Consider the following 23,588-nt stretch of genomic DNA (forward strand, 5'->3'; position numbering starts at 1 on the left):
TCAACAGCCTGATTTTAACCCAATGGGACCCATTTCAGACTCCTAACCCCCCAAACTGTAAAATAACAAAGTTGTGTTGTTTTTAGACAATAAGTTTGTGGTAATTTGCTATATAGCATCAGTCGGAATAAAATGCAAGTTTTGGTGTGTTTGTTTTTATAAGGTCTCTTCGAAAGGATCTTGACAATGGAGATTATCACAGGGTCTGTTAATGAAATCAAAGCACAACATCTAAGGTTGGAAACAAGGCTATCCTGTTTTGTTCAGTGCTAGGCATCTCAGCATTTGTAAACTTTATAAAAACACTTGAAACAAAGTGCAGCATACACCTCTGCCCACCTAAAGACCTGCAGGGAAGTTTCTGGTGTGGAAAAGCACCTGCCTCTTCACGGAGCTGTTCTTCCTACTTTGCCGTACACGCACTCGACCGCCTGCTGCTCTAACTTATTTCTCTCCCAAATCACTCACATTCCCTTCTTTTCTTTTTCTCAATTATTCTTTTTTTTTTTCTCTTAAATTTGCCGTCACAGAGAACTAAGATCAATTTTATTAGTTCTTTTTACCTAAGAAGTTTCATTTTTCTTACCTTCGATGTATTTTCACTCCCTCTTCCATTATGAAATGCTGATGCTACATAACAGATATTTTAAAGTTTATCTTTCCATTTTCACTGCTAAAAATGAAATTTGATTTTAAGGAATTGACATATATACACACTAAAAAATACCTAGAAAATGTGTCGAAATAAATAACAGTGGTTATTTCTAGACAGTGACACGATAGGTGGTTCTTTTTCCTTTTTTTATTCTTTTGAAAATTTCCCTATTACACATCTCATCTTGGAAATTTTTTCTAAAGAGATGATATATCTTTTTTTTTTTAAGATTATTTATTTATTTATTTATCTGACAGAGATCACAAGTAGGCAGAGAGACAGGCAAAGAGAGAGGGGGGAAGCGGGCTCCCCGCTGAGCAGAGAGCCCGATGCGGGGCTCGATCCTAGGACCCTGGGATCACGACCTAAGCCAAAGGCAGAGGCTTTAACACACTGAGTCACCCAGGCGCCTCTCTCTCTCTCTCTCTCTCTCTCTTTTTTTTTTTAAAGACACTGAGATAATAGGGGCATCTGAGTGGCTCAGTTGGTTAGTGGCCAACTCTTGATTTCAGCTCAGGTCACGATCTGAGGGTCATGAGATCGAGCCCTACATTGAGTTCCACACTCAGTGTGAAGTCTGCTTGAGATTTTCTCCCTCTGCCCCAGCCCTGCATGTGTGCCTTCTCTAAAATAAGTGAATAAATCTTTAAAAAAGAAAAAAAAAAAAGACACTGTAATGACTGGGAAAAAAGAAAACTACCTGCTGATTCCATTCAATCTTATTTATAACTATTTTTTTAAGGAATTAAAATCTAAGTTTCTGGGACCTGAATTAAACATTATTAATAAGGGAACGACTGATACCAAATATGCGGACAGACACGCTTATTCCATGCTGCCCTCTCTTGACAGGCGTGCAAACGAAGCTTGCTTTCTGTGTATTGTTCTTCTTGTTCATAACAGTTTTCTGTAGTGACCTACACTTGCTGTCCACACTTGTTTTGCTTCTCTAGTGCCCATATACTACCGTGTATTTTAGAAATAATTTTCCTGACATCAGCTAATTGATTTTTTTGCTCCTTGTTGGAACTTCCTCTCTCACAGTTGCCTGCATTTGCCACTGGCCATCACACTGATATTTTGATTCCATTTTGCACACACCCATCACCCCTTCAGAGCACAGTGGGAACGTGACAAGGAGGTTCCCTATGACCATGACCCTGAGGGGCTTCAGGAGCCCCTTCAGGCAAGGCTGTCTCTGTAGCAGCAGAGCAGCTCCCTGTGAATGCCCTCAGATCCCATTTTACAATTTTCTTTTTTAAATACCTCAGCTGGTCTGATTCCAAATCTTAATAAAATTCATCACCTCTTAAGGTGGCCTGAATACAAACATTTGGGGGCTGAATCCAGCTATCTGACTGACAAGGAGAGCTAGCAAGAAGAAAACCCTTGAAACTAAAGGCTCAGAGTTTGCAAACCCCAGTGCAGGGTGATTATAAACAGTGTTCACCACTGTTTATGATTTCGTGGCTAAAACTAACGCCACTAAGGGTGTGTATAAACACGACCATACATACGTAAGTCAAATGAAGAAACTCCTTCACACACCTCACCAGAGTGTGGTTTTGTATTGGAGCAGTACCAGTATCCCCGCTTTTCAAAAGTTTGTGCTATGACCTCTTGCTTTTATGAAAGACCTACGTTACTGCCTGTTTTCACTATCAAAAGAAATCCTAAGAAGATCTTCACCTCTGTGAGAAACAAGCGAAAAGCTAAAACAGCATTCAGCGTTGTGCTGTGCTAAGCTGTTCCACAGCTGGCACCCAAGTTGGCACCTTGTCCAGAACCCACATTCAGTGTCCCGGTGTCAGCCACCAGACAGCCCGGCACCTTGCCCAGAACCCACACTCAGCCCCCCGGCGTCCAGCCACCAGAGGTGTGTCTGTGAGCGTCTGGGCTTTGTCTTGATTTAGCTGGTGCATCTGTTTGAAAGATGTGTCCTGAGGTATATAAAAAGCCTAAGGGAACTTATTTGGGGGCTCTGGGAACACTCGAACATTTTCCCATGTAAATTAATGGCAACTGCTTCTTCCCTTTATGCCATCTAGGCTGAAGAAAGGCTTCCTGGGAACTCTGTGCTCTCGCTAGCTGGTAACCTGCATCACCTTTAGCACACATGGCCTTAGGAAAGTTAGTTGGATTTGCCTTAAGTGCATTTTGTTTCCCTGATGCTTGTAAGTGGAATTTTAATATTAGCCCCTAATACTGTTTTGCAATTAACCAGCATTTTAACACTGAAGTAAGCAATAAACTAACACTTTAACACTTTTTCCATTGAAAAGATTAAGACAAAGCTAATTAATTTGTAAACTGTATATAGTGAGTCATTCTGAGCCTATGAATAATTTGTTCGTTTGCTGTTGTCATTCTACACATGAGTAGCTTTTGAAAAAAGTACAAAACATATGGTTAGCAGTAGATAATGTTTATCAACCCCTGGAAATACTTGTTTGTTCATTTTTCCCATTCTCATTCTAAGAGTTTTATTAAGTTTTCTTATAACATTTCAAAAATTTGTGATCTCTTATTAACTTATCTAGATTTTTCTAAATCCCTCTGTATCTGCTGTAATAACAGAAATAGAGTAAGATTTTAGGGGCTCCTGGAGGGCCTAGTGGGTTAAGCCTCTGCCTTCGGCTCGGGTCATGATCTCAGGGTCCTGGGATCAAGCCTCATATCTGCCTCTCTCCTCAGCAGGGAGCCTGCTTCCCCCTTTCTCTCTGACTACTTCTCTACTTATGATCTCTCTCTCTCTCTCTCTGCCAAATAAATAAATAATGACTGGGAAACTGGACATTAAAAAGAAAACAAAAACAGAAATAGAGTAAGATTTTATTTTCCAGGAAGAAGTTATTTGGGACTATTTATTTTAGGATCTATACTTAAAACTTACGTTAGTTTCTACTCTTAATTTAATTATCAGTATACCACCCCATAATTGCTATCTTAATGTGCACGTCCTCAATATTTTCCAAGTGGAAATCTATTGAGCTAACTTCTAGTAAGTCTAGTTTCAGCCACGTCTCTTCAAACTAGTTTCCTTGTTGTTCCCAGTACTTGTAATCCAACAAATATTTACTAGGGACCTACCCATGTACCAGGCACTACTTTAAATGCTGGGGATACAAAAATGAACAACACAGGCAAAGCTTCCTGAACTCACATGATCTATATTCCAGTTGCATGAGACGAGTAAGAGAGCCAATGACTAAGTAAATCATATGGCATACTAAAAAGTGAAAAGTGCTGTGAAGAAAAAATAAAGCAGGAAGGAGCAGAAGGAAGACTGAGGTGAGGTAATTACCGTCATAAACAGTTGTCAAGGAAGGTCTTAGTGCAAAGGTGACATCAGAACAGAGACAGGGCGGGTTTCATAAAGCTCACCATGAAGCTGGGTATCCTGCGGAACCACAAATGCAATGACCCCGGATATGCTCATGGAGCAGCCAGACATCCGGGTCTCCAGTTGAGAGAGGGTGAGTAAGCAAGGGGGAGGGCAGCACAAGCCAACAGCAGATGGGGAGAGGTTAGGGTCTTGGAGGCCGTGGTCTTTGAGAAGGGGTCTGATGTGACCAGAACACATATTTTAACAGGATCACTCTTGTTGCTGTGATGAGAGTAGACTGCAGTTGGCATGGGTGGGAGTGGGCAGGTGGCCACTGCCATCATCAGTAAGGGACAGTGGTGTCTGATCCAGAGCAGAAGGGACGGAGGTGGTGAGGAGCTCATGGACTGGATGTGGGGTGCGAGGGGAGAGACGCACCAAAGATGGGGTTTGGTCTTAAAACTGGCAGGGCCCATTCTCCTTTCTGTGCTTGGTGTGGGTAAATTCTTGTTAGATTATATGATCTTCTCCTTCCGATCAACATAACACACAAATTGACTTGGGTTAGATCTCACTTTTCCAGGAATCCTGACCTAATTAACCTCATGCTATTCTAAACACTCCAATAAACTGCATTCCCTGAGGCATGTGACTTGGTTTAGTTTGTGACTTTGTCCTGATTAAAATAGTTTTCCAGATTCCTAATATTATGCATATGTTTTATATATATATATGTGTGTGTATATAGATATATATATATGTTAGAAAATTGGAAAACTATATATATATAAAAGTGTGTGTGTATAACATATATGGCAGATGTCTATAGGATAGAATCTATACATATGGTACAGTTTTTAAGTAGATTGCAATTTCTTCTCTCTGGTGAGAATGCAAATCCCAGCAGGAGCAAGTTAAAACCCAAGTCCCAGTTTTCATGAGATTAAATCCAGATGAGAGCTGGAGATAAGCAAGAAGGCACATGGCACAGAGGAAGAGGGGCATCTCCACAGTGAAGAAGGCAGGCCTGGGTGGGCAGCTGGTACTTTGTGCTGGCTTCACAATCTTGCCCTGAGCCGTCCCTGAGGATGAGGGCACAACTTGCTTCATCATGGCTGTGAGTACAACCACTGTGGTTAAAACGAATGTTCCTTTGCATGCATGGAGTGCTTTATAGGCAACGTGTACTGTCTCGTTTGGGCCTCACAGCAATCCCCAGTGAGGTGGGTAGACAACCTTACGTTTATTTTGTGGATGAAAAAAACGAGACTTGGAGAGGGAAAGCCATGTAACAGAGGCTACACATTAATTCAAAACATATTCACCATGCATCTACTCTTTGCCCTTTTGCAGAGCCCTATGGGGAGTAAAAGAAAATTAACACAGTCTCCTTCCTTGAGGAGTTCACAATCCATTTAGGTATTTGTACAAATAAATAGATATTTCAAATATGATTAGAGACTTAATATTGGGTCTTTTCTATTTCTATTTTATTCCTCTTTACCACATTTAAAAAGTGGAAATGTTTTTCATTTATTATAAAAATAGTTTATTTAAATACAACTAAGACAAAACATAAAAACAAAAAAGGAGTATTAAAATGACACATAATCCCCTCATTTGGTAAGAGTCACTTAAAAGTTTATTGTATTTTATGGATATATATTCTTAAACTATGAGTTCTGATCTTAGTTTCATTTTCTATGTCACATAGAGTGGACTTTGTGTGTTTTCTCTGTCAAACAATATAGCTCTGTTTTGTGACTTTAAGGGCTTCCTAGGATGTGATTACATCATCATTTATTTTACTATATTGCTATTGATAGATATGAAAATGTACTCTTATTTCTTATTATCCAAAACTATGCTGAGATGAAAATCATACATAAATCTTTGTAAATATGTCTACTTAATCCTTGCTGTACAATTCCAGAATTGGAATTGTTGGCCAAAGGTCATATTCAAGTTGGAAATATTGGCCTCTGGAGAGTAAGGGCGTATCCTGACTTAGATTCAATTTAAGATTCTCTAAAAAGAAATAAAAATTCTTATCTTTCCTAATGGCTAACAAATTTAACTAATGTATAAAATTTCTCTTTGTGATATTATCATGAAATTTTTCCTCCTGCCTTGATTTTTTAAATTTAGTTACAGGAAAAGTATCTTATGAAAGTGGAATATGGCCAGATTCTGGGATAGATCTGAAACTCTGACCTATACTGCAGACAGCCCAACTAGAAGACAAAACCGTAACACAGGCAGTATCGTTGTATGAACTTTTGGTCCATATAGATGCCCTTTCTTACACTGCTGATGGAAGATTAAATCTGTAAAAAAATATTTCAGAATTCTCTCTTTCAGTAAAAATGGTCCCTGGTGGTTCCAGAAAACCCCATCTCAAAATATCACATCTGTAAATGTGAGTGTGGACAATTTTGATGCCACATACATGTACACATGTTTGCGATCTCTGGGCATGGCAATGGCAGCAGACATGCCCTGTGTTTTAGGATATAATGGACATTAGGTGGCATCCCTTGCCTATAATTTACCTCATCCAAGTCATTATTTCTTCCCTCAGAAATGTGCCCAGTTTGTGTCTTTTATATCAAGACTCTCCCAATATAACACAGTCCATTATAATGCTTTGACAAGGTGATTATCTACCTCATGAAGCTACGGGGTGTGATTAAAGACAAGCAAAGAAACAAACTTTCATGTAGGTTTACAGTGGTGCCTGGACCTCCTGCTACTCAGACTACCTACTGGCATTCTTCAGTCATGCAAGGGTCAAGAAAATAAGTTCCGTATTAGCCAAGGACAACCAGCACAGTGGGAACAGAAGAAATACAAGGTTTTCTGATACCTAACATAGTGATTTGTGTCTGATCCTTGTCATTTTGTGGCAAAAAACTTTCCATGTGCACAGTGACTATGTTTGGATGCTGTTAAATACTCCCATTAAGCACATTGGGGAGCTATGAGTCTGTTTTTAGCCTCTCTTTCTTGCTGAAAAAAGAAAAAAAAAAAATCAACTGGGCTCAGTTTAGAAACATTATGTACACATAAAAAATATGCACCACATGATACTAGCTTGTGGATAAAACTCATTAACTTACTATTAGAAAGTTACTAAATTACTTCCTAGTTTTATTACAAAATGCAAAAAAAAATGTTGCTTTAAAGGACAATTAGCTTTTTCATTAAAAAAAGAAACCAGCTTGAGGAAGAAAGAACTCCTTTCTTAAAGAAATGTAGAATTAAAGAGGGAAATCATTTACTCTCTGAATTCTTGGTACTGCTATTACTCTTTAAATAGTGTATGAAGATCAGAACAAAAGGAGAAAGTGCCGGGTAGGGTTCAAAGAAGTGTCAGCTTGGTATTCAGGATGTACTAAATGTACCACCTTTGTCACTGACATGAAAAAGGCAGCCAGAGGGGTGAAAGACTAGAAAGGACCAGAGTCGTCTGTATGCACAGCCAGACCAGCTCGTCATCTGTTTGTCTGGATCTGCAATGGGACAGGATGCCTCCTCTCTTGTTATTGTTTTGTAAGCTGTGAGCATGTCACAGGAACACTTAGGAAATTTAAACATGTTGGAAATGAAGTGCTGTGATAAAACAAAATTTACAAACACTGACATAGATCATGTCTTCCATCTAATGCATCTCTTGTAAATGCATACTAATTGTTGCATTGCATAGGGATTATGAATTAGTAATGATTCAAAATCTCTGAATGCCATTTTTAAATCAAACTTTTGGGGACTTTTCTCTCTTCTGCATTGGCATCAGTCATGATTTCACTTCGGGAGAAATTTTATTTTTTTTTGTGGCTATCTCAAGCGCATGTTCAATGTGAAAACAAAGATTTTGGAATGAATGATTCAAAATTGATACTCTCCTCTTCTTCACACATCCACTATCCCGTGGCTGGGGCGTGAGGACCCCAGGGGACTCCCTTTCCTTCTGAGGTCCTGTTGGCAGTGTATTCTGCTGCGGCCTCCTTCTTGGCCATGCCCTATGTCCTGGTGAAGACGAGGTGACTAAAACTTTTAGATCCCAAAGTAATGGAGAATCCACGTGGCTAGTGACTGAAATGATACTGTGAGGCTGAGGTCGAACAGGTGGTGTGAGACCACAGGAAATGATGCCTTTTATCTCCCAGAATCTGGTGAATATGGAGTCAAGGGAAGGAAAGAGTTAGAGTAAGTAGAACCTCAGGGAAGCTCCATCTTCTGGTTGGATGGAGACAATAAAAGGGAAGTTCACTGCTTCCTCAAATTGGTATGAGCCATCTGCATTAGAATATTCTAGAATCTTCCAGTCAAGTTTGTTAAAATGCAGATTCCCTGAGCCTATCACAGATCTTATGAATCAGAATTTTTTGGAATGGTGCCCTGAAAATTGTACTTTATAGATTTACTCAGATAATTTTCAAACAAAAATTTAAGAATCATTGGTTTAGAGAAAACAAAACAAAACCCAGACATCCATAGAACTGATGGACTGACTGTCTCTGAGTTCAGTGACTGCCCCTCAGATGCTTTTTCCCTTCAGTTCCCAGAAGTACCCAGGAATTAACTGGCAGATGAAACAATCTGCAGAGAAAATCTCTGAATACATTCTAGGCAACGTGAAAGGATTAAGCTTTATATTAAAGACTAACTTTACAAGAAAGAAAGCAAGGACCAGGAGGTTTTATGCCCTAAAATTACTCTACTTGGGAATCTCGTTTTTCCTTTCACAACTAGATATAAACTATCTTGAAGGATAACTGATGGGGAAAATGACAGTGATTGAATCCCACTCCTGCCACAAATTTCCCAAAGCACAGGTATCAGACCTTCGCTCATTTGATGTAGATTAGAAAGGAAAAGAACAACAAAGGGAAGAGACACAGAAAGAGAAGACTGAAAGTATAGCAAGAGCCCACTACTTTCCTTCAAGCAAATGTCCCACCAATAAGTAGTCTTGGGAGTGTCCATTTAGGCATGCATGGAATTCTCTTTCATCATGTAACAAGCACTGTTGGGAGTCTACTGCATTAGTCCTGTCCTTTGATTTGGTATAAGAAGTCAAATAAGACTTCGTGGATTTTTTTTTTTTTTAACATCAAGAAACAAATATCTAGTGACTCTGTGTTACTATTTCTTTGATGGGTGTGTACAGCATGGCACGGGAGCATAGAAGGTGGGGTCCTAAATCAGACTCAGGATGGCAGAATGGCCCCTGAAATAAATGAATCTTCAGAAGAGTAGTGAAGAACATTTGGAAGTTAATTAACCGGAAGAGGAAGAGTAGGAACTGCATTCTCTGCAGAGGCTTGTACAGAACATTCTAAGGTGCTCCAAGTGCCTGGAGAAAAGGAAGGGGGGGACAACAGGGAGACAGAAACTAGATCATGTAACACTCTGTGATGTTAACTTACTCAAATTTTAGATAAACAAATTTAAAGAATTACTGAAAGGTTTTAACCTTGTAAGTGATGGCATCAGATTCTCTCTTTTGAAATTTCAGTTTAGCAGATACATAGAGGATAAACTGAAGGTTCTAAAACCACGAATGGGAAGGTCTCTGCAGTTACTCTGGAGTGAGGGAGCCTGGGCTCATACGTAGCTCCCAAGAGGAAGGCGGGACACAAATGGTATATCATAGGTAGAACATATTGAACTTGGGGACTGATCAGACGTGGGGGTTTTCGATTGCTGCTTCAGTGACTGAATTTGCAATGGATAATTTACGTGCATGGGTGTTACAGGAGGAAGAGTGAGGCAGGGTGGAATGAGGAAATGGATATAACATGTAGGATACTAAGATATTCACACATTCGACAAGTATTTATTAAATCCCTACTGTGTGCTGGTCACAGTTTAATGGATCCAGCAGAGTGTTCTGGACAAGCAAGACAGATGACGGAATTTTCACCATTTAAGTGGAAACTGAAGACATGGTTAGAGGCATTCAGGGGAAGTATGTAAGGGAGAAGAGAAGCCTGAGCACAAAGCTGGGGAGCACCATCGTTTAAGGGTGAGGCAGGACATAGACTACAAACAAACGGGTCAATCAAAGTGAATGAAAACAGAGAAGTAGTTGAACCACAGAAAACAAAGAAAACTGCTATAAGTAGAAAGCAAGTGATATCAAACATAGAAGCCCCATTTAAATAAACTAGCATCAACTGGCCAATGTGGAGGTCACCAATGAGAGCAGATCCAGATGGGAAGCTGGAAGCCATGTCCCCACCACCAACAGGAGGAGAGAGCATCTTCAGACTATTTGGATGCATTTACAAGAAAAGTTCAGAAAGAGTCCTAGTTCTTTTGTCACTCCATTCCTACGCCCCTCTCTATAGCTCTGCATTCTAATTTCTGGCATTTTATTGCTTATTTACTCTTCCTTGTGTTATGTTCACCTGCAAGCACTGTGACAGATACCCGGTGCTCCCGTGAGAGCAGGTCTGATAGAAGAGGGAGAGGAACACCCAGGGAATGGAGCTCCATGATAACACCAATGGTGACTACAGTTGAGGGCCCATGATATCCCTCATAATGAACATGCACTTCACCTACGTTTTAAATTCTTAAAAGAAACAAAAAAAAACAAAAAAAGAAAAGAAAAGAAAACCTGGCCAGCTTTTCTTACACAAGAGAAGAAAGCAAGGATCAAGGAGGTCAAGTCACACCTTGGACCACACACACAGGAAGTAATGGGTGTGGGGCAGGCACCCCCATCTGTCTTACTCCAGGATCCTCTCTCCTTCGAAATACTATGGGAAGGAAGGAAATGCTGAACAAGAGGAGAGTTAAGAGAGTTGGAAATCGATTTGGTCTGACACCTTTGCTTCTGTTCTAGCTAGTGGGCAACCTTGAGGAGCAATGACAGAGACAGAATACGAGCTGGTGGGCCAGGAAGCTCATCTCCCAAAACCCAACTCTCTATCTCTCGATTGGATGACTCATGCCTTTAAGGAAAGTACATCTCACAGTTTTTTAAAGGATAACATTTCTGAAAGCCAAGGAGTTGAGTATTAATGACTGGAAGAGTGAGGCTATTGTCAATGATTGGCTCCATTCTCTCTAGTCGAGCCCTCCCAGTGCCTGCCTGCATATCTCTTGCAATTAAGCCTTAATCATATTGACTGTTTTGATCCACAAAAGAGGAAGATTTAACCAGAAGCCTTATGATGTTTCCTAACCAAAGCAATGGTTTGTCCCACATTATCTTTTACAAGTGTTCACCTCAGATGCTGAAATGGTAACTGATGCCTGAGTTAGTTCTTAAGAGGCTTCTTCTTGACATGGGGAGGGAACCAGTGACACATCCTCATTACAAGGTCTGATCCAGATCTGTTTGACTCTGATCCTCTCGGACCTGCAAAAGGTCCATTTGTTAACTCAGACTTACCCCAAAAGGCATGATAGGGAAGAAGTGGTAGTGATTCTGACAAGAAAAAGTTTTTTTTTTTTTTTTGAAGATTTTATTTGAAAGAAAAAGAGTGAGAGAGAGAGCAAGCGAGCAGGACCAGGGAGGAGGGCTAGGGGGAGAGGGAGAAGCAGGCTTCCCGCTGAGCAAGGAACCTGATACAGGACTTGATCCCAAGACCCTGGGATCTTGACCTAAGCCAAAGGCAGATGCTCAACCTACTGAGCCACCCAGGCGCCCCTCTGTCATGAAAAAGTTTTTACTGACTGTTACTTTAATGTCTTCTATGACCTATAACCTACAGGTTGCAAAATACTTTATACTAGTTAGAACTACAGTGTTTTAAGACCATTTGTTTGTTAATCTATAGCAATACTTAAAAAAAAAAAAAGCTGGAAAAAAGAAAGTAAAATTAAGGAAATGGATACATCTATTGCATTTAAATAAATCTCTTTGCTCTTTTGCCTTGTTTCTGTCCCTTAAATCCTCCCAGATTTACAACTGAGGGTTGGTAATTGTCGGAAATAGCCATGGATTGTATAGAATAATTGGCTCTATTTTAAGACACACATTTTTAGTGCGTATGCTACATGGTATGGTTACAAAGTAATAAAATAGATTTTTGTGTCTTGCTTCTAGAAATCATTGTCATTATTTTTAGTCACATATTGTGTATATGTGTGAGCGTGGTAACACTTTATAGTTTGAAGGTCCTTTATAGTTTTTAGAAGTTACAAAATAATAGAATTAATTGCTTTGAATTTAGTCATTTTGTACTGGGCAAATATTGATTTCTTTGCCAACACCTTTAATTTCTAATGGAGCTTGAAATTAACTTTGGATTTTAATTCTATTTTATTCTGGGTTTGTACATCAGGGCCATTAATAATGTCAGGAGAGTGCTGAGAGAATGGTTTCTGAGCCAGGAGCCCACAGCGAGCTTTGCAGCATGTGGGTCTCCATACTTTGCAGAGAAGAGGGAAGTCTGCGTGGGGATTGTATATTGCATTAGTATTTTATGAACGAGCAACCAAGTCAAAAAAGTTAGCCTGTAAAACGTCAGCCTCTGATCAGTCACTGGAGTTTGCACCTGTGTGTGTGTGTGTGTGTGTGTGTGTGAGATGCATAATTAATCAGATCCAAAACAGGGTAGCAAAGGACAGATTTCTACTAACCAGAGATGCCTTGAACATGGACCTTTCTGATTCATAAGGTAATAGTTTATCTACCGCACATATGGTGTATGCACACATTTGTATTACTATATCACAGATATGAGCTACAGATTTTAAAATAAATGCACTCTCTATGGAATTTCAAAAGTTTTAAAATGATTTTCTGTTGTTTCTACAGAATGGGGTGACTGTAATTAATTGTTGCTGGGGCTCCTTGGGGGGCAGCTGCATTCACATGCACCCATGAGCAAATGAGTGTTACCTCTGCGTTCTCAGAGGTTCCCTAACTTGCTCCTAAAGCAGCTGCTTCGGATGATGAACATCCGCGGAGACTAATGTCAGAAACTGGGATGTGGTTCCCCCGCCACATCTTCCAATATATAATCAACTTGTCAGGGCCACAACGCAAGACAGCCACCTCTGTGGTCTCTCCACCCATCATCCCTGCCTAAAGTCTTCCTACTTTGGTTGGGAAGTGGCAGGTAGCCACATACTGGAAAAGAGAATTCATAGAAAATTCAGGAAAATGGAGTGGTTGCAGATATTCTGATAAGAAGACTATAAAAAGGCAATATCCCAAGCTTATCTACTTGTCTTTTTTAGGTATAGTCTCTAATCTTAACGCACTAGTATATCAGTCAGTATTTCAAAATAGCTACTACCCTACTCTTCTTCAAATTTCGTATACTTGGTCTTAATGTTCTGTCAGTCTACAGATAGCAAGCCCATTTTTCCCAACCACTGAAGTTCTATTGGCTGCACTTTTGAAAACCAAGAAGTTCTCCAGGACTCGAGTATGATTTTGCACCGGGCATCCTCATTAAAAAAGCACAATGAAAATAGTTTTCTTGAACCCAATCAATACAGAGACTGCTGGAATCTAAATGATCCCAGCATGAAAATGACAGTTTGTGCAGATTAAATTTTTTTTTATTACCACACGTGAAACTGATGCTAATCAAGTGTCTGTGAATCCTTTCCCTGGCTAAGGCACCACCTGTGGTAGAGTTTAGGGCCTCATGTTCGTTTATCTCATCTTAAGACAGGTGGTATGTGGGAAGCTAAGGGTGACGCTAAGAAGAAAAAAAAGTGAATGCAAACTGAATCCTGATTCAAAATCCCCTAGAAATTTTTATATAGTGGATGAGTTACTTGGGTTTTAAACAAACATGCTTTTACTATGTGTGAGTTCTTTCAACGTCTAATCTGTATGTGTAGGAGATATGGGGCAATGTTTCCTATTAATAAACTCTTCTGTGATTGCTAAAAGCATTGCCACGGCTTCTCCATACATTTGTCTTCCACATTACTTCTGCACAGTGAGTCGTTCTGTTTCATTATTTTTATTACTAAGACACACGTGGCCCCCACACTAGTTTAGGCCGTAGAAATGAGCTTCGTGGGAATGACCTCCATACAGCGGCACTCCAAGAAGGGCACTGAGGCAAAGCAAAAGCTCCAACACGGACTTGACACCACGTTTCACCTGGGAGTGGTGGGAAGCATGTCCTGAGCCGTGGGTGCAGCCCGGATGTGATGAGAATTCATTCTGCAATCACTGTCCTTCATCACCCGTCACCGATTCCGTTTCCCCTCCCAGACTCTGTTCCACTTTTGCAGCCTTTGGACGACTGGCCTCACCGAGACCAGAGGAGATTTTCTTAATGGCTCAGTCCTCCTCAGTTGGTGCAATAATCACAGGGTAGTGGATCCTCCCATTACTGACTAGGAAGCAAGGATTGCTGCCTGAACCTTCCTACCTGCCTTCCCAGGGGCATCTAATAAAAGTTCAGTTCCACACTTGTCTCCCAGAACTGCTGCCTTGCAAGCCGGCAAGGCGGTCTCCGTTACTGTCTTCTCCCCCTACAGAAGTTCAGGATACTCTCTTCTCTCTCACATAGCTTCAGCCGAGTTGATTTTAAGAATTATACAAAGGGGGAAAAAAGAGTCCTTCTGGACAATTAATTAACAGAGCCTGTTCCGTTTATCAAGCTTCAGATACTCAATCTGACCCGATAAAATTCAGGTTTGATTTATTCGCAAGTCTGTATCTAGGTCACTGAAACCGTAAAGAAATCTTAATATGTTGGTTATTTTCTGAGTAGGAATATGCCTTCCATTGAATACTTGATGTTCTCTAAGTAGGGCAACCGAGCAACAGCCAGCCATATGGTGGGAAAAGCACATAGGGTTTTCTAGAGTTCTGAATTCCACTGCAGTAATATGGATAGAAAGAATTTCTCTTTCCACAGCCAAACTCTTCAAGGTGTTTCTTTATCCAACCTACCCAAATGGTCTCATTTGGCTTTATCCGGCACAGGGAAAGCAGATCACATGACTTGGCAAACAAGACATGTTTAATTGATGTCTCCACAGGATTGGATAGTGGAAAAAAGTATTATTAGGACATTTTGATGCCTGCTAATGAGTAATGACAGTGATTTTGCAGGTGCCAACTTTGTCAGGCATTTGGTGCTGGCATCTGTGATGGCAAGAAAGGTCTTTCAAGAATAGGTTGGGCATATTTTGCAGGCGGGAGCCCCCATGGTAGCTTTGGAAAGCAATTATATAATGAGACCAACAAACTGCAAGCCATTAGACCTCTCTCTTGCTTTATGTGAAAATTGGATTTTTTTTAGTCAAATCCATTTATAGAATTTCACTCGCACTTGCCTACATTAAAATATTTTCAAACAAAATATTTTACTAAAATCTGAAAGCTCTCAAATTTGAAAATACTCAAAAAAGTGAACCAGCAACATTTTCTTGGAAACTGCTACACTTACCATGGGAAACTTTTGCTTTTAGTGGCATTAGCGGTCTACAGCGAATACAACAGAAGGAATTATTTGGGTAGATAAACATTTTCTTTCTAGATTCCAAAAATCTGAACTCTACATTCTTTCACCAAGATGGCTTGGAAAGGAAGAAGAAGAGCAGAATGTAGTCATAACAACAACAGAAATGAAGAGAGTTCTTTGTCCACCATGATGTTGGAAAAGCAAAAACAAAACAGAGACCAATCATTCATTCTTCAGATTTCTGTCATGTGAACAGTGAAAAAAAAATCATTAGATTCATCACAGGTAGTTGTATTCTCAGAGAGGGTAGCAAACCAAGCCAAGTGTCTTGAATTTAAGGAATAAAATTTGACACAGCTGGATCACAGATGGGAGGCGATCCCAACAGAAGAAAACTGCTCATTCTTGAGCTTTAGGTTAATAATCACAAAGTAATCTTAAAATTAGTTTCGTATCCTAACAGAGCTAATTATTCATCAGTTGTTACCTCAGATTATACTATAAGCTAAATAGCTGAAGCAAACCTAGTAACAGAAAACATTTCTGTCCCCTTCAGTAAAAGAAATGTTGACATTTGAGGTGACGCGACATACTCCAATGGTCCTTCCTACATGCTCTCTAAACACTGTTCAGGAATCATACAAGTCCTCCATAGCTCAGAAGTAATCATAAACCAACTGTCTATTAGGGAAGACTTCGATGTCATTTATGGATTAATATAGTGAGAACAGCTCAACTCTCCCTCCTAAAGAATAGAAGTAAAGTCGTTTTGTGGTAAAAACAAGTATGAAGAATCACATCCGAAATCATATGTCGGTGCTGAGGTAGTGAAGGACCACTGTCCTCTGACTAGCTCAGTCTACCTGCTTAACTACACACCTTGCCACTCCTCTGATGAGACCTTTCTGTTCACAATATCACATTTAACCTGAAACTCTCATTCTTGAGAGTCATCTGTGTCGATTCTAAACATTCTAGACATTTTCTACATTATCGGTCCCTACACAGCAATATGCATAGGCAGATCTATAATCCTTGCTTAATTAAGGAGGAATCAGGGCAGTGATATTCTGGTAGACCAGCTTTACAAAAAAGAGCCTAGATATGTTGTGCTTGTTAATTCCCATGGGGTAAATTCTCCTACCATGCCTTCACAACCAGCTCGCAAAAGTCCTGAATATTTAACAATCCTAGCTCCAGTCTGCGACTCAAACAGGAACTCAGGAATGTTTAGAAACTTCCCCAGGATCATATGGCATGTTAGAATCTGAATGACATTCCCCATGGCCGTGTGTGGGCTCCAAAGGTGGGCCCCTTTCATGAACATGCTTCTCCACAGCCCACGTTTATTTCTGCTCTCAAACTTTGTCTTTGCTGTACCTCTTCTTCCCCCCATCAGTTCCAATCTTAAGGCCCAAGCGAGCAAGCAAGGAGCTTGGCCAAGGTTCAGCTGGTCCTGAAACCCTTCCCCAAGCAATTGGTCCATGCCGTTCTCTCTCTCATGCTATACATACCGGCCTTTACACCGGATTTAGCACATAAACACATTACACCTTCTACTTAACACCTTCTACTAACACATCAATGCTTCCTCTTTGTCCATCTTCCCTTTCAAGCCACAAGCAGGCTCTTACCTGCATTTCTGTGATCCACAGAGTGTGCTACATACAAAATGGACACGCAGTATTATCGAATGACCCGGGACCATCTGCCTATGTATTACAGGGAACCCTCTACTCGGGATTTGTGAAGCTAAAGACTTAGAGTAGGGGCACAGTGACTAAGGTCAATCTGAAAGCAGGAAGTCATCTGATCTGGGAGACGTTAAAAGGACGAAAGGAGAGACACACCCTATATTTAACTTTAACTCTCTTTTCTTGCTCTTTGAGTAGATAAAAAATTCTGTGAAGTTTCCTTCTTTATCTGCCAGTAATCAGCCTCCTCCTCTATCTTCCTTCCCTTCACCAAACTTGGCGAAGGTGTAGAGGTGAGTGTCTTCACTCTGAACCTGGGCTGACACGGTCACTGGGATTCCAACTACAGAGGGGTTTAATGAATAATGTCAACTCCCTCGGGACGGAGCTCTGGCATTTTACAGCCTCTGTGCAGTTCACAGGTTCACGGCTCCGTTCTAGAGCAGGCTGCTTTTTAATATGCATTCGCAGATCAACTTTTTTGCAAAGACTTTTTATTCAAAGAGAAAGATGTATTTTTGAAACTATTGAAAATGTCTTTGCAAAACTGAAATTAAATTCTTTCTTTCTAGGTCTAATCTTAGCCATCTTTCCAAAGCAAGGCATAAAAGAAGGGATTAATTTGAAATTTGGGCTGCCTTAGAAATGTAAAGGTCCGTGGGCTCTGTTTCTCCAAATGACCTGCACTGTTTCAATCCCGTGCAATTTATTTGGTTATGGCTGAAAGAGAATGACCTCTAAATCCCCTTCCAACATTTCCACAAAGGTGGCATTCTCTCGTGTCTCTCCATCTTACTCTATCTGCAGATGCCCGGTGAAAACGGGAGTGAAGGAGCCGCCGGGATTATTGTTTAAAAAAGTGTGATTTCAGGAAGTGACACCACTTGTCCTTTCCCTCTTTCCCCAAATGCTTCAGCTTTGGTGAGGACCTGAGCTTCTCCTCTAGAGAACACACACAACAGAGCATGGGTTTACTGTTATTTTAATGGCACGTGCTCTACTGCAGACCACATCCCCCCCTTCCCGCCCCCCACCACTGTGCTGGAGCTGATTCCTCCTCACTCTGATCTCTCCCATCCCATCTGGTCAGAAAAAACCCAGGAATGAACAGATAGATAATCTGATGATACAATCTGAAGAGATGAAATGACTGCTTAGAATTACAAGGAATCTGTGATAAGATATTAAGTAATTTCCCATGTAATTACATTTCTACATATTCTGTAAGATGAAAGGTGGCAACTTAGACCATACAAGGTAATCATACAGTACAATTTGTCCTCAGTTCATAATCCCAACAAAAGCCAAAGATATGTAAATGAGTTAAGATTATAAGGGCTTTTATTTTATTTTTTAAAGAATTTATTTATTTGAAAGAGAGAGTGAGAGTGAGAGCACATGAGTAGAGGGAGGGGCAGAGGGACAAGAGGACTCCCCACTGAGCCACTGAGCTGGGAGCCCAACTTGGGATTCCTGAGATCCAGGACCCTGAGATCATGACCTGAGCAGAGATCAGACACTTTGAGTCACCCAGGTGCCCCAAGGGCTTTCCTTTTTTAATGGAAGTACACACTTCTTTGGAGGGAGCTATTAACATTACATACTCCCCTCTTCTTTGTCTCCTCACATTCCAGCATCTATCCCACATGCAGAATGGAGTCCACTCTCGACATATTGATGAATGCACACACACAAAAATGACTAAGTGATGGTAGGAGTATAGCTCCTCTGTGTCCCATGGTCCTGTGGTGGTGCCCTAGGGCCACTACTTAATGCGAAGGACCCAGCCCTTAATGACAGAGACACACGGAGCCTCTGAAGTAGGTCATGGTGTGGGAATGCAAAGGATGAGAAAGGGAGGTAAAACTGGAAGACTGGTCATTGTTCACTTGCTAACAAAGAAGCACAATCTGGTTACGTGATGCTGTGTCTCTGTTACAAAGAGCAGATCCACCCTGTGAATGTAAATCAGCCTGTGTAGCCATTATATTTGCTAATAAAGCCTTTTATCTTTTCAGTGAGTACTGGCTTAAATACTGAGAAACCCTCTGATCTTTTCCTAGACAATCAACTCTATCAGTGCTTTGTAAGCTGAAGCTACTTCTAATCAGACAAAACTTTTGCTGCCTCTTTTAAAAGACTCAGTGGTACAAGAAAAGTTACAAAATGATACCAAATGTTTTCTAAATTTACAAGAAGAGACAATATTTCATTGACTGTCCCAAAGGATAGTTAAGGTCAAAGAGGTTAAATGACAGTCCAAAACACAAAGCCAACACAGCACAGAGGAGGAAAAAAAAGAGGTGGGTGGAGGGGATTCAGTCCAACACTTCTCATTTGCTTGCTATCAGTGGCCAGCAGCATGTCCTCGAAGAGCTGACTTTATTCTTGACGGGTACAAGTGAAATTCGTACTACTGTGCTAAGAGAGTTTGAGGGAACAGAGGATTTATAGATTTGGGAGACAGTTCCTGTCCTACAGCTAAGAAATCGGGTGATGGAAAAAGGCTGTAGAGCCTGAAGATTTGAGGATTTGACATCAGAACGTCAAATTTCACATTCTGAGTTCTTTTCCCTCTCTGTAATTTTCTAGTAGCAAGAATATACGTAGGATATTACGTGATAAATAAAAGGGTTATATTCATCTTCTTCAAATTTTGTACCAAGTTTAAACTTTTTTGTCATTCATTTATCCATATTTAAACCATATCTATATTATATATAAAAATAAATACTATATATAAATACATGTTTTATATAGATATATCCATATCTACTTTAGAATAGCCCATACAACCGCCAGTACATGAGCTGACGGCACTTTATTACCTGAGATATCATTTCATCGTTGAACTTCCTTTGAGAGTCCTACTACATATGTCCACAAGTCACGATGAACGTGCTCTAGCATGCATGGCCCAATGTTTTCCTCATGATTATTGGAAATGTGCAGGTTTTTTTCCGCATACACTGGCTTCCTCCATAAAACTTCTTAGAACTTTATACCTCTTGTGGCTGTTTCTGCTGTTAATACTAACACTACCCTCTCAGCCTTTCACTAACTCATCTTCTATTATCTGCCCTCCTCTTGTTTCCCTTTTGTCACTTTAGCTTACTTCCTCTTCATAGCTTCACCATTTTCATGGATTTGTAAAAGGACATGATTTTTTCTTTATATATATTTTTAAAAATTTTATTTATTTATTTGACAGAGAGGGAGATCACAAGTAGGCAGAGAGGCAGGCAGAGAGAGAGGAAGAGAAGCAGGCCTCCTGCTGAGCAGAGAGCCCGATGCGGGACTCGATCCCAGGACTCTGGGATCATGACCTGAGCCGAAAGCAGAGGCTTTAACCCACTGAGCCACCCAGGTGCCCCAAGGACATGATTTTTAAAAAGCTACTGATGCTTTTTACATTCTCTTCCATCCATTCACCGTTTGATTCCACGCACATTCACTGAGCACATAATATATGCTGGGGGGCCCTGGGAATAAAGTGGTCAACAGAAACCAGCACTGTCTTCTCTCAGATAATGCAGTCCAGGGGAAGAGACAGATAGTATTAAAGAATCACAAATAATAAATGTCAAATCACCATCATTGCCAGTGCTAAGGTGTGTATTAGAATAAGTGGATTTGACCTAATTACAGGGTCACAGAAAGCTTCCTTACGGAGGCAGCTACTGAACTGAGATTTGAAGGATGAGTAGGAATGTACTGGACAAAGCACAGAGGGGGGATGTGCAAAAAGTCCTGTGGTGGGGGCAGCGGCAGGGGAGTGAGAACAGTGCGAGGGTACAGGGCATGCGTGAAGAACTGAACAGAGGTCAAGGAGACTGGAAATGGGAAGGGGAGGAAATGTATGGTGGAAAACCAGATAAAAAACACAGCCATTTCTGAGTAGGTCCTTATAAGCCGGCTGAATTTATAGTTGCGCGATGGATTCCAGTTCTTTAAGGACATGATTCTATACAGTGAACACTTTTTTTTTTTTTCTTGGTGGGGAAGAGAATGGCAACACTCAGATTCCAAGTTGTCTTCACTGATGCCTAAGACTGTGGTCGTTCCAAACAGATGGAGGCACCAAATCTCCCACTGCCAATAAATCCAGGTGTTTATGCTGTAGGTTAGTGTGACTACAAGCAGGTAGGATTAATTTCTTTTTAAAAATTATGCTTTGAATTCAATTACTTATGAGTATAATGGATTATAAATAACATGGTGTGTGCTACTGAAATCCATTGCACTTTTCATGTGTGTGGTAATAAGGTGCAGTGTAATTTATGGTTTACAAATTTATGGACCCAGAGTAATAGCTCCAGACTACAGGATGTAGAATACTGTCCTTTTCATTTCGATTTTTCCTCCAACATTGGCTAGTAAAAAATTAAGTTTTGCATTTGTGTGGCAACATCAGTACCTTCTTAGTATCTTAGAACTCAAAATCACACAATTTTTAAATTTGAAGAGATCTGCGTAGGTCATTCAGTTTATCCCCTCTTACTGCCTCTGTAAATAATAATACCTATTTATCTGGGCAAGGTGAAAATCTCTCTTTTAATAACAAAATCTGGAAAAAGATTTTCTCTTAGAATGAATACCTGGTATTTAATAACAATTCTCCTAAATTTCCACCCCCAAACATGGTTTGTATCTGTTAAATGTCCTCTGACTTGTGAAGACAGCTGCCAATTTTCATATTATTGGGAATATTCTGGGGATTTTTAGGGCAGTTCCAAGTAAGACACTGGTATCATATGTAGAATGACTGAGCTCAAAGATAGGCTCCAGCAGCATGAGGGGGAAAAAAAAAAGTCTACTAAGCCCTGAGATAAGGGATTTCTTTTTGTATTTAATTTATGTAAGTGAGCACCATAATTATAAAGTGTAAGGAACACATGTGGAAAACACGAGATGGTAATTAGATCCTAAAGAGCACCTGAAGTATTGGCAAGTAAGTTTGGAGACCGATTGTCTACACAGCACCAGGAAGAGAGAAAAGACTAACTATAAACATAAAGCTTTGCTCATAAGAAAGACACATCCTCATACTTTGAAGAGGATGAGGATAAGTCAATATAACAAAAAATAAATATTCAACACGATCACTCTACCCTCTTTGTCACGATTTTAAGTTTCAATATGCTATGAGTCAGAAATTCATCAAGAATGGAATATCTGCATAAGAAAATGTGAAAAGTATAAAACTGCAACAATTTAATGTATTTGCCTCATTTGGTCACAAACTAACCTCTTCCGTGTTTTGGAGAACAAACCTGGCCTGCCCTTTCCTGCTATCCCACCTCTGGCTTTCCCTGACATTTCCTCATCCAAAGGCAGACATCCTGACTCCTCAGGAGAGTGGTTTGTAAATAACAACCCTCTGAGCCCTACAGAGAATGTATTTGAAAATAGAATCTCCATGTATAAACAAACCAACCGATAGACAGATACAGGTCCAAGGCACATCCAGATTACTTTTAATTCTCTTCAGTTCTTCTGAAAAAAGAGAAAACTATGGAAATCATTCACTTCAAACCCAATCTGCCACACAAGTGACAACAATGAGTGACAGCTTGAAATTAAGTGACTAATTGTGGGATGCGGACAATTACTGGTACAGAAGTACAGATCAAAGGATGCCTTGTTCTGAAAGGCATGAATTGGTGAAAATTTACCGATTGCTAATATATGCTAAAGCTCTTACCTGTGTCTTCCATAAGCCACCTCATTTAATCTCAAGGTGGCTTGACATGGGTCACTGCACCCATCTCCACACAAGAAAAACCTAAAGCTCCAAGAGGCTAAGTGCCCAAAGGTTACAAATAAGTGACAGGGCCAAGTTCAAACTCAGGCAGTACGACTTATCAAAAAAGGGCTTCTCAGTTCCATCTTGGACCCCAGCATCTAGGACTGAGGATCATCGGTCTCCTGAGGAATGGCTATCTTACCCCGACCAAGCCAGGACCAGAGTGGAAAATGTGTGGAAATAGTAGCTCAATTGTAATGTTTGAAGCTCTATGAAATATTTAGTTACAGCAAACTCGATGCTTTAGTTAGTTCTTTTTTTACCTCTTTAAAGGAGTGCCATTATAAAATTACCATTACTCCTTTTTTCAAAAGGGACCCTTCGTCCTCTTCAGGGAATAATGAGGTAAAGTATTTAATAATGTTAACAAAATTCAAAACCAGAACACAGAATGAGCAACTGGAAGCCTCAGCTTTTAGAACTATAAGAGACTCCTGTAGCCATTTAGTCAAGGGGAATAAAGAAAGTCCGAGAGAAGTCAAATGACTTTCTACAAAGGTGCACAGCATGATAATCTCATAGCTAGCCTCAGAAGCTGGCTTCTTTTTACTTAGTGCTCTTACTATGAGTGTGGTCACTGAGTAAAAATGTAATATGATTCATTCTATATCAAACTGAATGGCATATATTATGTATATTTTCCATTATTATGTGCTGGATCAGACCTTCCTTCCCAATTTTTAACTAATCCATGGGAGTAACTAAG

At 40.2% G+C, this 23,588-nt stretch overlaps 1 protein-coding gene and 1 long non-coding RNA gene across 2 annotated transcripts in view; one reads left to right on the forward strand and one right to left on the reverse strand.

The window, feature by feature from the left end:
* The window catches only part of CNTNAP2 (contactin associated protein 2), a 1,928,204-nt gene that overhangs the window by 726,437 nt on the left and 1,178,179 nt on the right, over positions 1–23,588 (reverse strand). The window lies entirely within an intron of this gene.
* On the forward strand, positions 1,131–18,693 carry LOC116873135. Its single transcript, XR_004383753.1, has 3 exons — positions 1,131–1,142; positions 5,200–5,203; positions 18,611–18,693. It is a non-coding gene; the product is annotated as an uncharacterized LOC116873135 (long non-coding RNA).

Source organism: Lontra canadensis, unplaced genomic scaffold (assembly GCF_010015895.1).
Source record: "Lontra canadensis isolate GAN:19392208 unplaced genomic scaffold, GSC_riverotter_1.0 scaffold2, whole genome shotgun sequence".
Classification (NCBI taxonomy): domain Eukaryota; kingdom Metazoa; phylum Chordata; class Mammalia; order Carnivora; family Mustelidae; genus Lontra; species Lontra canadensis.